At 36.8% G+C, this 13,319-nt stretch overlaps 1 protein-coding gene across 2 annotated transcripts in view; it reads right to left on the bottom strand.

Moving 5' to 3' along the window:
* Positions 1-13,319, bottom strand: part of STARD13 (StAR related lipid transfer domain containing 13) — a 514,559-nt gene that overhangs the window by 385,203 nt on the left and 116,037 nt on the right. The window contains exon 1 of one of the 2 annotated variants that reach the window (XM_055317220.1): positions 12,572-12,631. The exons of the other annotated variant lie outside the window; for it this stretch is intronic. The gene's annotated coding sequence lies outside the window, so the exon portion shown is untranslated. Of the gene's footprint in view, positions 1-12,571; positions 12,632-13,319 lie in introns of those variants that run through there. 2 annotated transcript variants of the gene reach the window in all.

A 13,319-nucleotide genomic window follows, 5' to 3' on the forward strand; every position in this document is an offset into this window, starting at 1 on the left:
CTATAAAAACAGAAAATATTTTCTCTGCTCTGGGTTTTTTGAAGATTAAATGATGAGAATTTTAAATAATGAAAACCATTTGAAGTATTTTATTAGAATGATTACAAATGGGAAGCCCCAGTGGCCACAAGAAAGAGAACTATTTTATTCTTTGGAAAAAAAATGACAGAGCCAGAGAAATATTTAATATGGTTTTGTTCTTATTTGGAGCAAAAACATTGGAATATTTTTCTTAAATTGAGATTTTTCTTTTATATTTTAGTCTCTACAGTACTAGTTTACTTCAACAGTTTAATGTTTTTTGTAACTATGAAATACCCAAATAAAATTTTTCTTCAGACTTGATAGCTCTTATGGAAATAATTTCTCATTTTCCAAATATGTTTTAACCTAGATCTTTATCCATTACTTGCTTTTTGTAGCTCATACATTATTCAAACAATGTCTCTTCATTTGTTTTTCTCTTAGAGAAAGAAATTTTAAAATGCTAACCTTCTAGTCATTTTCAAAGGTTGCCATGTATAAATATTAGCCCCATAGTATTAGACTTCACTGATACAATAATCATTGAATATCTTCTCCTATATACAACTGAGTCATGACATAGAATTGCAAGAAACTAATAAGGAAATTTTCTTCCTAATGTGTGCCAAAATCTCATCTAAAGAGAAATTAAGAAAAAAATTCCTAAAATATTTACAAGTATACAAAATATACCAAAAATTGAAATGGTGTGCTGACAAAGAACAAATTATTTGACTCATTTTGCTCTTTTCAGGATAAAATAAAAAATGGAAATACATACAGTAAATAATCCTTTTCTTTAAAAAATTCTAGGACATTTCTAAAATATAATATACAATATCCTCATTTTTATATATTATTTAAAAGTGCAGAATGCCATTCTTTAATTTCCTCATTTGCAAAGAAGAATCTTACTAATTAACTGATTTGGAAATTGAAGACCATTACATTTAATTTTTTAGAGGAAAGCACATTTATAAAGAAACATCAGTATTTTAAAACATTTAAAATGCTGATTTAATATCCAGTTGCAACAACAGGCATAAATAATGTAATATCAGTTTCTGATCCCAAATATAAATGAAGTGAGCCAAAGGTCAAAGCTATGCATAGACTCAAAGTCACCTGTGCCATTTATTTTTCAAGTAGTAGATGTGTTCGGTATCTTAAAAGAGAAGCTTGTGTAATTAACCTTCAGGGAACATTAAAAACACAAAGAAGAAACTGAAAATTTTCCTGTGCTGAGCTCAAGTAGTTTGTATTGAATTCATTTTTGACAATGTCTCTAATCTGTTTTTCCTATAAATGGGACTAATTTACTTATCCTGCTAAAGTAGACTAAAAAAGACATACTTGATTCCAGATCCATCTGAGAAAGGCCTTCCAGTTTTTTGTATTCCCTGTTAGATATAACATTCCTCTTCTCTATCACAATAATGATAACTACTATTTATTTAGTGATTGTACTGAGTGTAGCAAAAGCAGGCTGCTGCCTAAATTCAGGTTATGCTTTCTTTGCTTATAGTTGTGTGACCTGAGCAAGCTACTTAAGTTCTCAATGTCTCTGCCATCTCATTAGATTAAAATAGTGATATTAATAGGACCTACTAATAGGATTTTATTTATTACTTCCCATTTTGTTTCTTGGCCCATATTTTATCAAGAAACATTGTTAGGACTTCAGGAAGCTGGAGTTTGAATTGTATTATAACCTCTATAAGAGCTATGACTACTCCCTTACTGATGGATCAAGTACCACAAAACAGTCAGTAGAGACCCAACACATACAGACTAAGAAAAAATGCCATGCTTATTGAAGAACTCAAATAGAATAAAACATAAGATATGAGAACACAGAAGATGCATTAGTACATAGAGTTCAACTTAACATAGTGACATGTGGGACAAGCTTTAGGAGTCTTGTAGTTTTGTCACTTGTACATAGTTGATTGCAATATCTACATCTTTCCCCTGCACCCAGTGGCTTCCTTAGGCAAAGTATCTTTGAAGCCACTCAAGTCCTGTCTCCATTCATGCATTCATTCATATGCCAAGTATTCCCCAAGTATTGCCCAAGAAAATATATTTATTGAAGAGCTCTAGTCTAGGGAGAGTCATGTAGACTAATAATATTGCCAGAATTTAAACCAAAGTACGTACACAATGATATGGGAACACAGACAAAACAGAAATAATTCTGCCTGGGGAAAAGAAGAGTTCATAGAGAAAGTAACCTTTAAACTGAGTTTTGAAGGAAAAATAGTACTATTTCAGGGGAATAGAATCCCAAAGACATGAAAGCATAAAAGGAATACCGCATGTTCAAAGAATAATGAGGATATTTATCTGACTCCATCTGATATAGCCTAGCAGATAATGGCAAAACATGATATATGTAAGTGAAATGGGGTCCCCAGATAGGAAGCCCCATATTAAAGAGTTTGATTTTTTTCAGGAGGTAATGGGAACCCTGTGGATTTCTTGTTGTTGTATTTTACAACTGAGAAAGTTAAACACAGGGATATTATATAAATATCGAGGAGTTTAAACATGCCTCAGCATCTCAACATTGCTCATGTAAGTTCAAATCTCCCTTGCCTCTGTTCCCTCCCTTTTTTGGAAATACCTTTTCAAAACAATGTCTACTAGAGGTATAGAAAAGCACCCAAACAGATATATGGCTTAATGAATTACTTAACTGTAAGAACCTTTTAACCACTATAGAGTCAAACAGTAAAACTTAGCCAGAACTCTGCCCCACTCCCCAACAAAATCTCCCAATCCAATATACTCCATACCAACTGCAATCTCCTTCTTCCTCCCAAAAGGAGCTGTTATGGACTTTTACAGTAATCATTTCCTTGCATTTTTCATAGCTTTATCAAAGGTGTATCCCTTGATGCTAAAATTTAGTCCAGCCCTTTATAAATTTTTTGATATCCTAGAACTCTCTTAATCTATAACATATTTCTGTTAAAATTTATGTTGAAAAACCCAAGTTTTTTCTATACTCTGTAGTTTTCTACAGTCCAAAATTTGCAAACTGCATGTTCAATAGTATATTTCAATTTGTTCCTGTCTTCTGTTTTTCTGAAAATCAGCAGGTGAATACAATTTGGGCTCCATTCCTTTGGCATGACTCTTGGTAGTGCTGAGTGCTTCCATCAAGAAGTATATAATATCTGATTGTCTTTCTTTTTTATATTAGCAGCCATTGATGCTAACTACCTATGCTTAAGAATTTATTGAAGGTTGCAACATGATTATATTTTAATTTTTTCACATGAGTTGGAATATAACTCATATATTTTGGCTATAGAACATCTCAATGCCATTGGGTATATTTACTTTCTTAATCTAATCACTAAGTGGCTACTATAAACACCATGAAGGTAGGGATTGTGTCTAACATTATTTTTTAAAAACCTAATTTTCTTTCATTAATCTATAAATTATAATAATCTACCAGCCAAAGTATTCCTTACAAATGAAACACTAACCCCAAAAATGGATAGGGAAAATTAAAATGCATTGTTTTCTTGATGAAAGAAGACATCATTCTTTTCTAATCTAGTAAACTTTTCCAAATTCCAGGCAAAATACAAAAAACAAAAGTGGGTTTTAATTATCATGTAAGTCTGAATATGAATGGCCAAAAATAACCAAAGTAAAAAAGGCACTAATTGGAAATTTTAGCACCAAGTTATCATGTGAACATTTATATCAATGATTTAAAAGCAGTGTGGCATAGATAATTAAATATTTAATCATAACAATGATTATAAAAAAATAACAATGATTATATTTTAAAAGCAGTTAAGGAAGAGTTACCTGGAATTATTTTTGAACTATAAAATTTTAAATTAATACACTTAGGTAAAATACATTTTATATTTTAAGTTTTACCACAGAAAACCACAGGCAATCAATTAAGGATATAATTGATTTTTAGTAATTTGAAAACAAAACTTCAAGAAGCAGGTAAAAGAAAATGTCAGTTTGTTTTAATTTTTAAAATAATTCAATTATATGAATTAAAGGGATATGACAAAGGGCAGAGAGAGGTACTTCTTAGAATATATCAGTTGTTATGTACTAAGGTCAACTTTATTTTGAACATAGAAAACTTATATTCTTTCTCTTATTAAAAAATACTGAAGTAAATATGTTCCAGGCCTCAATATAACTATTTGTGTTTTGGGGATAAAGGAAATGTTGCACCCTTGTTTATGGCTTCTTCTTCTATCTCTACAATAACCCCATTCATATAGTAAAAGGCACATTTGTTTTACTGTTCCATCTAAGCACATTATAAATATAGGCAAGATGACTGCCAGAAAATCTATACTTAAACTACTGGATTGTAACAGGACTGAGCAATCCCTTATAGAACACATAGAAGTCAGATGTAACACTCCAGCTTGACCTCATCATGATCTGAAATAAGAGTATTTGGTGATTTTTTAAGACATTAATAGAGAAGGGTTATGAGAAAGCCACTCTAGACTTTTTAGACATTTTTTTTGTTTGCACATAAATGAATTCAATATATGACATTTAATTTTTTGTTTGCACATAAATGAATTCAATATATGACTGTATGACTGTTCCAAAAAGAATTACAAATAATTCGAGTTTATCCAGTTATAGAATGGATAATAATTAAATGTGAAACCCCGGTAAGACAGTGAGAGAACTATGAACTCAAATGTGGAAAAAAAGTGGTGAAGGACCAAGATTATATGGTCTCATTCATTCAGGAAATATAAAAAATAGTGAAAGGGATTATAGGGGAAAGGAGAGAAAATGAGTGGGAATATCAGAGAGGGTGACAGAACATGAGAGACTCCTAACTCTGGGAAATGAACAAGGGGTGGTGGAAGGGGAGGTGGGTAGGGAGATGGGGTGACTGGGTGAAAGGCACTGAGTGGGGCACTTGGCGAGATGAGCACTGGGTGTTATGCTATATGTTGGCAAATCGAACTCCAAAAAATATATATATATACAAAAAAAATGGTGAAGCAATACTGAAATGGTGACTAAGGTTACTAAATTGTATTGCCAATACTTCTTTGCATATGTAATTTTAAATCAAAGAAATTAGGAAATTTAATCAGTGAAACAATTTGGATAATTTTATAAGTCAATACTGCAAAATTTTTTTTTGTCTGTTCCAAGCTGTATTTGTTTATTCAATGGATTAGGAAAATAAAAACAAACCACTATATAATAAAGGAAATCAACCCCAAAAAACAGAACATTCGATTTTGAATGGTGCTTTCTTATTACAGGAGAATCTCTTACTGGATCTGAGGATATTATAAAATTATAACGTTCATATTTACTGCATAACTATTATACTCCCTTGATAAGTAGAAATTCAGTAGGTAGGCCTTAGAAATGAGAGTTGACATAATAAAACCTGAGGATTAAGTGTTTGTATTCAAGGGGCTTACAACGGTGTCAGAGCTAGAACAATCTGAAGAACATGGATAAAATGGAAAAGCTGGCAGACAGTTCCTTTTACAAACATTCAACTATAAAATAAACTGGTTTTCCTCTTAAAGAAGAAAGCTCTCTTCCAGCACACTTAAGAGAACTTCCCATGATGTTTGATAACAGCCTATCCTCCAGTACCTAGATGAGTCAGGCCAATTATTAATACACCAAAGCCGAGCTCATGTTCCATTGTGTCATCTAGCTTCCTAAGCGAAACTGCCTCATGATACTGTTACTTTAGTTTGTCAATAAAATTCCCTTAGAAATTATCTGTATTAGAGCTGCTTTATATTAAATTTTATTCTAAGTTCAACTCTATCTAATTTTATTTTAGGTAACAAAAACTATTTCAGGATTCATTAAATAGCAGCAAGAGAACAAAATCACAAAGTCTTACCCTTGAACACTATGGGTGATGAAACTGTTTCGGAACAGTTCTGACTGTGGCTTTTAATAAAATGGACAAGCCGTATTTACAGACCTGTGAGGCAAGTTGTTTCGTGGTTTTTGGATCCTAGTGTATTAGTGCAGTGCTCAGTATTTAACAGAGGATCAATCAATGTTTACTGAATAAAGCAAACCATGTGATGAGCAGAAATTTCAAAATATTGTGGGTTCTGAAACAGTGCTGCCATGTGCACAAATCCCTGAAACCTATATAAATAATTTTATACATAATGATAGGATCTATCAGGTATCAGCTGCTTTATGAATACTATCTTTCTTTAAACCCAACAATCACCCTGAAAAGTAGACATCTTGTTTTTCGAATTAGGGAACTAAGGCTTAGTACATTTAAATAACGTAATCCTCCATCAAGAAGGGGGAATCTGGGATTAAGTCCTGCCTATTCTAACCTTTCTATATAGCACACCCATGAGTTGGTGGGCAATGTTTTATATAATCAGTGCTTGAAATTACATAAGAAATCAAATCCACTTTCTGTCTGGGGAGTATATATCTCTTCATTGATATCTATAAAAATAAAGGGATGCATTTCTTCCTGGCTGATTGGAACACGTTTGTATTTTAAGAATACCAAAGATGACAGACTAAATTTATAGCTACAGTGATAGTAGTGCTTGGTTTGAGTGAAAAGAGAACTACCTTGGGACCCTCGGCAGATGGAGCAGAGGTCAGAAGACACAGGGAGGCAAAGTCTAAAGAAAACTTAAGGGTATTTCCTAAGAGCCCTTCTGTGGCAAGGTGGTATCACTTCTGAGAAGCCCTAGAGACACCACCTCCAGAAGCAAGACAGAAAGCCATTGGTGTGTCTCCTGGATTGTTTCTGATGTTTGGGAATAAGAAATGGTAACGCTGACACGGAAAAAGAATACTCTTTATTGGCATCATTGAGACCTTATGAGGACCTTCCATTTCTGCCAATGATGGACTTTTCTTTTCTCTCCTTTTTTTTTTTTTTTAAATCAGATCATCCTCTTAATTGAAGAACTAGAAAAGTTGAATAAAAATACAAAAAGGATCTTTCTGATAACTTTGAGAGGACAAGTTCCTGGAGGGGGGGGGAGAAGTCTGCCCATATTCAACTGTTTTTCCCTTTGACTTATTTGCCAATTTGAAAGCTGTTCCTGAGGCTGGGAAAGTCACTCAGAACATGGCAGATTAGCTAAGAAGGAGAGAAGCCAAGAATAGCTTTCGGGAATCCCATGGTTCTGAGAAAATAAAAACTAGTGTTCAAGGACAACTAATGAGGGATGACCTTTGAAAATACTTCAGGCTTTTTGTTGAGACACAGAAAAGGGCCATCGTTGTAATAAGAAGGGACCTGAAGTAGACCAGACCTAACAGACTGAACACCATACAGCCTGAACACCCCTGGCCTACCTTTTTGACACAAGTAAAAGTAAAATCATTTATGGAAGTAAAAAAGATTGCTCAGAGTCTAATTTTTTTCATAAACAAAGACAGCATTCCATTAAGAATTTCTGGGCACACCAAGAAACCGGAATAAGAAAAAGACAATAGAAATAAGATCCACAGGTGATCTAAATATTGGAGTTATTAGGCACACACTCAGGATTTCACTAGAGAAGTAGAATCTGTAAGAATCAAATGAAAATTCTAGAACTGAAAAATACAATGACTCAAAACTGGAAATTAAAATTTAAACAATACATTTTTTTTAAAAAAATAAAAAGCATGAAATACTTAGAAAAAATTTAACAATGTATGTGCAAGACTTGTATGCTGAAAATTACATAGAGAAATTAAAAGACCAAGACAAATGGAAAGATATGCCATAATTATAGACTGGAAAATTCAATACTGTTAAGATGTCAATTCTCCCCAAAGTGATCAGCAGATTCAACAATCCCAATCAAAATCACAGCAGGCTTTTTCAGAAACTGAAATGCCAATTCTAAGATATATATTACAATACAAAAGAATTAGAATGACCAAAACAATTCTGAGAAAGAAGGTCGTTGGAAAAGTTGGCATAAGGACAGACATATATTTACCAATAGAACTGAAGAGATATTCAAAAAAATCAGACAAAGGTGTCAAAGTGATTCAATGGGGAAAAGGATAATCCTTTCAACAAATGCTGCTGGAATAACTGGATTCTCATTTTGAAAAATATGAGTATCAACTCCTACTGTTATACCATACAGAGGAATTAATCGGCAATGGATAACAGGCTTAAATTTAATAAATTGTGAATACTTAAAAAATAATAGGATTTTATTTGCAACTTTATGCTAATGAACTTTAATATTTAGATAATATGTACAAATTCCTAGAAATATACAACTTACAAAAACTGGTCTTCCAAACATATTATTAAGAAAATGAAAAGGCAGGCCACGAACTGGTAGCAAAATATTCACAACACACACTTTGACATAAAAGGTGTTCAAAGGGAAAGGAAAACAGAGGTATTATAGGGTGCAAAGTTGTTTATACAAGATGAGTAAGTTCTAGAGATTTATTGTACAGCACAGTGCCAATATGTAATAATATATTACATGCTTAAACATTTGCTAAGACAACAGATCTTACGTGAAGTGCTTTTATCACAAAATAACAAAATAAATAATATACATGATATACAAACAATTCCTACCACCCAATTATAAGAAAAGCTCCATTTTAAAAATGGGCAAAAGTTTTAAATACACTTCACAAAAATAAACACCTATACCCACTCAAATGGCTAAAACTAAAAACTAACAGTATCATGTTTGCATTCGATAGAAAGACCTAGGATCCTTTTAAAGTAGATGGAAGATATTTAAAAAGTACAGGTGTGGGCAGAGTAGATGCTAGAAAAAAGAATTCTTGGCTTAGACTCACAATTTCATTTTTTAATAAAGTATGAAGCAGAGTAATTGGTTGAAGAGACAGTTGGTAATTTGAGAAAGGAAGAATAATGAAATATTTGGTTTCCAGAAAACAGTCAAGTCACTAGAGAAAAGGAGCTGGATGACTGGACAATATGGAGAGCCCATTTAGGTGTGAGATCATTATTAGCTCATCCAATCGTTAAGCTCTTGGGCTCAAGCACAGAAAACTTAAGTGCGTGATTTCTCCATGAGCCCAGGTTTTGCCAGGCAAGCAGTAGTGAGGGACAAGAGTTGAGGTATATTCAGACAAGTGATTTAAATGCCTCTAGTTGTGAATCTAAGTAAATAAAATAAACGGACACATTTTTTAAACTATGGAGAACTATGTTAGTGTAAGTTACTAGTATATAACGGTGGCAAAATGAAGGAGTCTTTCAATCATATGCAGTTATTTCCAAAACGGAAACCTCTAATAAAGAACTTATTCCTCATTCTACCACTCAGGTTGAGATCTAACACTGTTCTGTCTTCCGAATCAGCCTCTTCCCACATCTATCACACCTTTGACTCTTGTCCCTTCACGTTTTCTAATACCTATCACTATGTTTTTCCCCCCTTTTTACATTTTCCTGAACGTCTTGCCTCCTACTTGTCCTCGTTCTAGTCAGTCTAATGATACTGCAATATTGCCCACACTCAAGCCACAGCAGCTTTCTTTACACCTACTGCCAAGACCACCCAAAAGGTCTAATCAAGAAACTAAAGTGTCCTCATTCAGCCGTTAGAGGCGATCTAACTTCCTTGCATTCCCCAGCCCACCTGTTTCTCTTAGTCTATCCACTTACGTCTCTATTACTTCCGCTCTGCCTCTCACAAGTACTCAATTCTTACGGTAGGCCACAGGACAGGAGGAGCTCTGGAATACAGGGATAAGCGTTTACCAGAACTGAACAAATTCCTTGGGAGAACCAAGCTGACGCTTCTAAAGTTACAATCTAAAATTAAAACAGGATGGATACAGATTTGTTTCTGCGACATTAGTTGTTTCCCTGCTGCATCTAAAAACAAACAAAGCAGCGCACTCCTCACTAGTTACTACGGTCCATCCATCCGTCCGTCCATCCATCCATCCAAGTGGTTTGCCTCTACTTTGCAAAAATGGAGAAGGGGCAGACTCTTCCTTTGGCATGCTGTGTGCCAGCAGCCTTCCTGAAGCTCACACAGTGTGATGAGGACCAGGACTATACCACCAAAAAGCACAATATAAAATGTTTACACGGACAAAAACAAAAAGTAAGTCGACTGAACTCCTTCAATTCTTGAAAAGCGCTATGAAAAAAGCGAAAGCACGCTTCCTTAAATGTGTTGGGTTCCGCAGAACAGTTTGCCTGCGTTCCCTTGTGACATCCCTACCGCCTAACGATTGATGCTCAAAGAAACAGTGGGTGGAATCAGGCCGGTCCAGAGATTTAGAGGGAAAAGCTGGGTCCGTACCAGCCCTGGGACCGCGCCCACCAAACATTTGGATCGCTTTAGCGTCAAGAGGAAAATACAGCTCGAGTTTTTACCTCATGTACCCTTAACTTTCCACAAAGATTTCCAGAAGCCTGACTCACAGCTAGAAACCCAAACCCTGTAGGCGGGAGAGGAAAAAAAAAAAAAAAAAAAAAAAACAAACAAAAAACGACTACGTCACCACTTCCGCCTCGCAAGGCCAGCAAACGTACAAAGATGGAGAAAGACGCACACGCCGACGGCGACTACGTCCCCAAAGTGCGCAGGCGCCTGGCGAGGCCCCGCCCCCCACGCTCTCCACCGCCCCCCGCCCCCCAGCCCCGCGCTCCCGCCGCGAAGAGGCGCGCGCACCGCAAGGCCGGCCCTGCTGGTACCGCCCGGGGCTTCCGCCCCGAGGCCCGACGGTCGCCGTTCGGTTCCGGTCCTAGCCCCGCCCCCGCGCGGGAACTCTCCAGAAGGCTTCACATCCGGGACCAGCGGCTGGCGCCAGCGCGCATTTCCGGCGAGGGACACGAAGAGGAGGATCCGGTGACGCCTCTTCCCGCCCCCGTGGTCGCCCAGGCTCCGGCTCTCGGTGCGGCAGCGCCATCTGGTGCCGCGTCTCCCTCCGCCCGAGAAGGGGGCGCGCGCACTTTTCTCTCGGAACCTTCCAGAGAAATCTCGGCCCTTGCGGTTTTTTCTCGCCACCCGTCCCCCCCCCCCCCGGGGAAGGGAGGCCCCCGAGCCCCCGCCCTGCCGGGTTCCCCCGCAGCATTTCCCGGGACGTTGAAGAGGGGTCTGTGTGGAGGAGTCGCTGTGTGTTCCCAGTCCCAAAATGGAGAGGAAATGGATTTCTTTCTCTAGAGTTAAGCCCAGAAAAAACGTGTCCCTGTGTTTCTGTTTCCACTGCCTTGTTCCCGAACTGCTCCAGTCCCCCCCCCACCCCACCCCACCCCACCCCCCCGGAACGTCCCAGTCTGTCCGGAACGGAGCACTTCCCGCTTGGTCGGACGACAGCGCAGACTTTGTGGCTTAGCTCGTCCTCTGATAGAAAAGCTTTTGTTTCCTTTCACGCATTAAGGCCGTGTCGGGCACCCGAGCCCATCGGGAGGCGTAGGACTTAGTGGAAATTTTGCTTTTTAAAAAAGGCTAGAATTACTAAGTTCTGCTGAAACTGTTACACTGTATATTAACTAGATTTTAAATAAAAGCCTGGAACATTTAAAAAAACAGAAAGCTACGGGCATTTCCCAGACAAAGCCTCAGAAATGCTCAGGCTGAATGTGGGTCTGTTGGCACGGCCTATTTCTTTTAGATAACCAGAGGAAACGTAATTTCCCCGAAGTCTGCAAAATCGAGGTGAATTCTTCGCTGATACTGAATTCTTAGTGACAACCTAGGTTTCCCTGGAAGCTTGTAGGCCTGACGACACCATTAGGTAGCAAGCATGAGATTGTTTTCAGTGTTTTATTGGAATGACGTTTTAACTGAATATCGGTGTGTATAGTGAAAGCGAGATACGTTTCCTTCAGAATTTGTGCATTAGCGTCTGCCGACTCGACTGCTCCTCTGTTCATTTCTTCTGTAGCAGTGATTCTTAAAGTGGAGCTTGCCTCAGAAGTCCCCCAAAGGCTTCTTAAGACACATTGGCCTTAAAACCCGGAGTTTCTACTAGGAAGGACCCCGGGGGTAGAGCTGGATAATAATAGCTTTGAAAAATTCTCCCCTGACAGTTAAGCTGTTGGCACCAGGAAGCACACCTGGAAGAATTGAGAGCTCAGGATTGCTTTGTCATTAATGCTCTTCGCTATTACAGGAGAGAGAGTGATGAAACTAGAACTGGGGAAATGTATAGGCCTTTGGCCCCTTTGCTGGAGAGCAATAAGCCCTAAAGTGAATATTGCCCACATTAAAGGGACTACTACATGTAAATGTTCTGTGTATATATGATCATGTGATAGAGGGTGCTGTAATACCAGGTATACTAAAATTTCAGTTACTCTGCAGTAATTTCCATCCTTCGCATTAGCTGCTAAAAGTAAGTAATGAGAAATTACTAAAATTAAGGACAAAGTGGTTTCAGCAAATATTCTGATTTTATTCTCTGGAAGATGCCAGGCTTTTTTGAAGTCCTTTTGCATTTCCCCGAGATCCGTTATCCACCCTATTTCACCACACCGTGCCGTTCACAAAGGGACACAGTGCTTTCATTGGTAAAAATGGCCTTCTCGTTTGTAAAAATGGCTTACCTGACCTTTTCTTCAGGCCTTTTCCAATTAATTCTTGTCATATCCTAACTCTGCCACTGCATTAGATGCTGACATAGTATAGTGCACCACAGTTGCTCCTAAGTGAAATACAAATCGTTAGATTTGTTATGTTCATAGCTGAAATTATTTCTAAAATCAGATAAAAGTTTAGAATGTTTGCTGTGGTGTGATTGCCTTTACTAAAAAAAAGGCTGATACATCTTCGATTTGTAAATTTACACATCTAAAGATCAACAAAAAACATTGAAATGTTGCTTTTGCAGTGATTTTGTAAGGTTTTTATGAATCAAAAACAATTTTAATAACATCACTGATTAAAGGAATGAATTCATTTTATGCTTTGAGAAATCAATTCATACTAAAATGTATCAAAAAATTACATCAGATCAATGAAATTGTACTTTATATGTTTTTATGAAATCAGTTATTAATCACACATGCTTATTTTCTTTCTCTATATTTTAGGTCCATCCACTCACTACATTGTCTATTTTGAGCTCTATGTCAGACACTGGGTTCCCTAAATCAGTCTTGTAATAAAGCAAATTCATGGGCTTTGAGAGCTCCCTTCATGGAAAAATGCAAGACTCATTTTTTTATACTTACATATGAATGAGGCCAATTTCATAGATGGATTTTTACTGGCAACTAAGTGCTTCTTAGTAGTAACCTGCTGAATGAGTTATTAAGGCTTACTAAATTTGGTATTCATAGACTAAGATTATTG

The sequence above is a fragment of the Nyctereutes procyonoides genome, unplaced genomic scaffold, assembly GCF_905146905.1.
Source record: "Nyctereutes procyonoides isolate TBG_1078 unplaced genomic scaffold, NYPRO_anot_genome, whole genome shotgun sequence".
NCBI classification, from domain to species: Eukaryota; Metazoa; Chordata; class Mammalia; order Carnivora; family Canidae; genus Nyctereutes; species Nyctereutes procyonoides.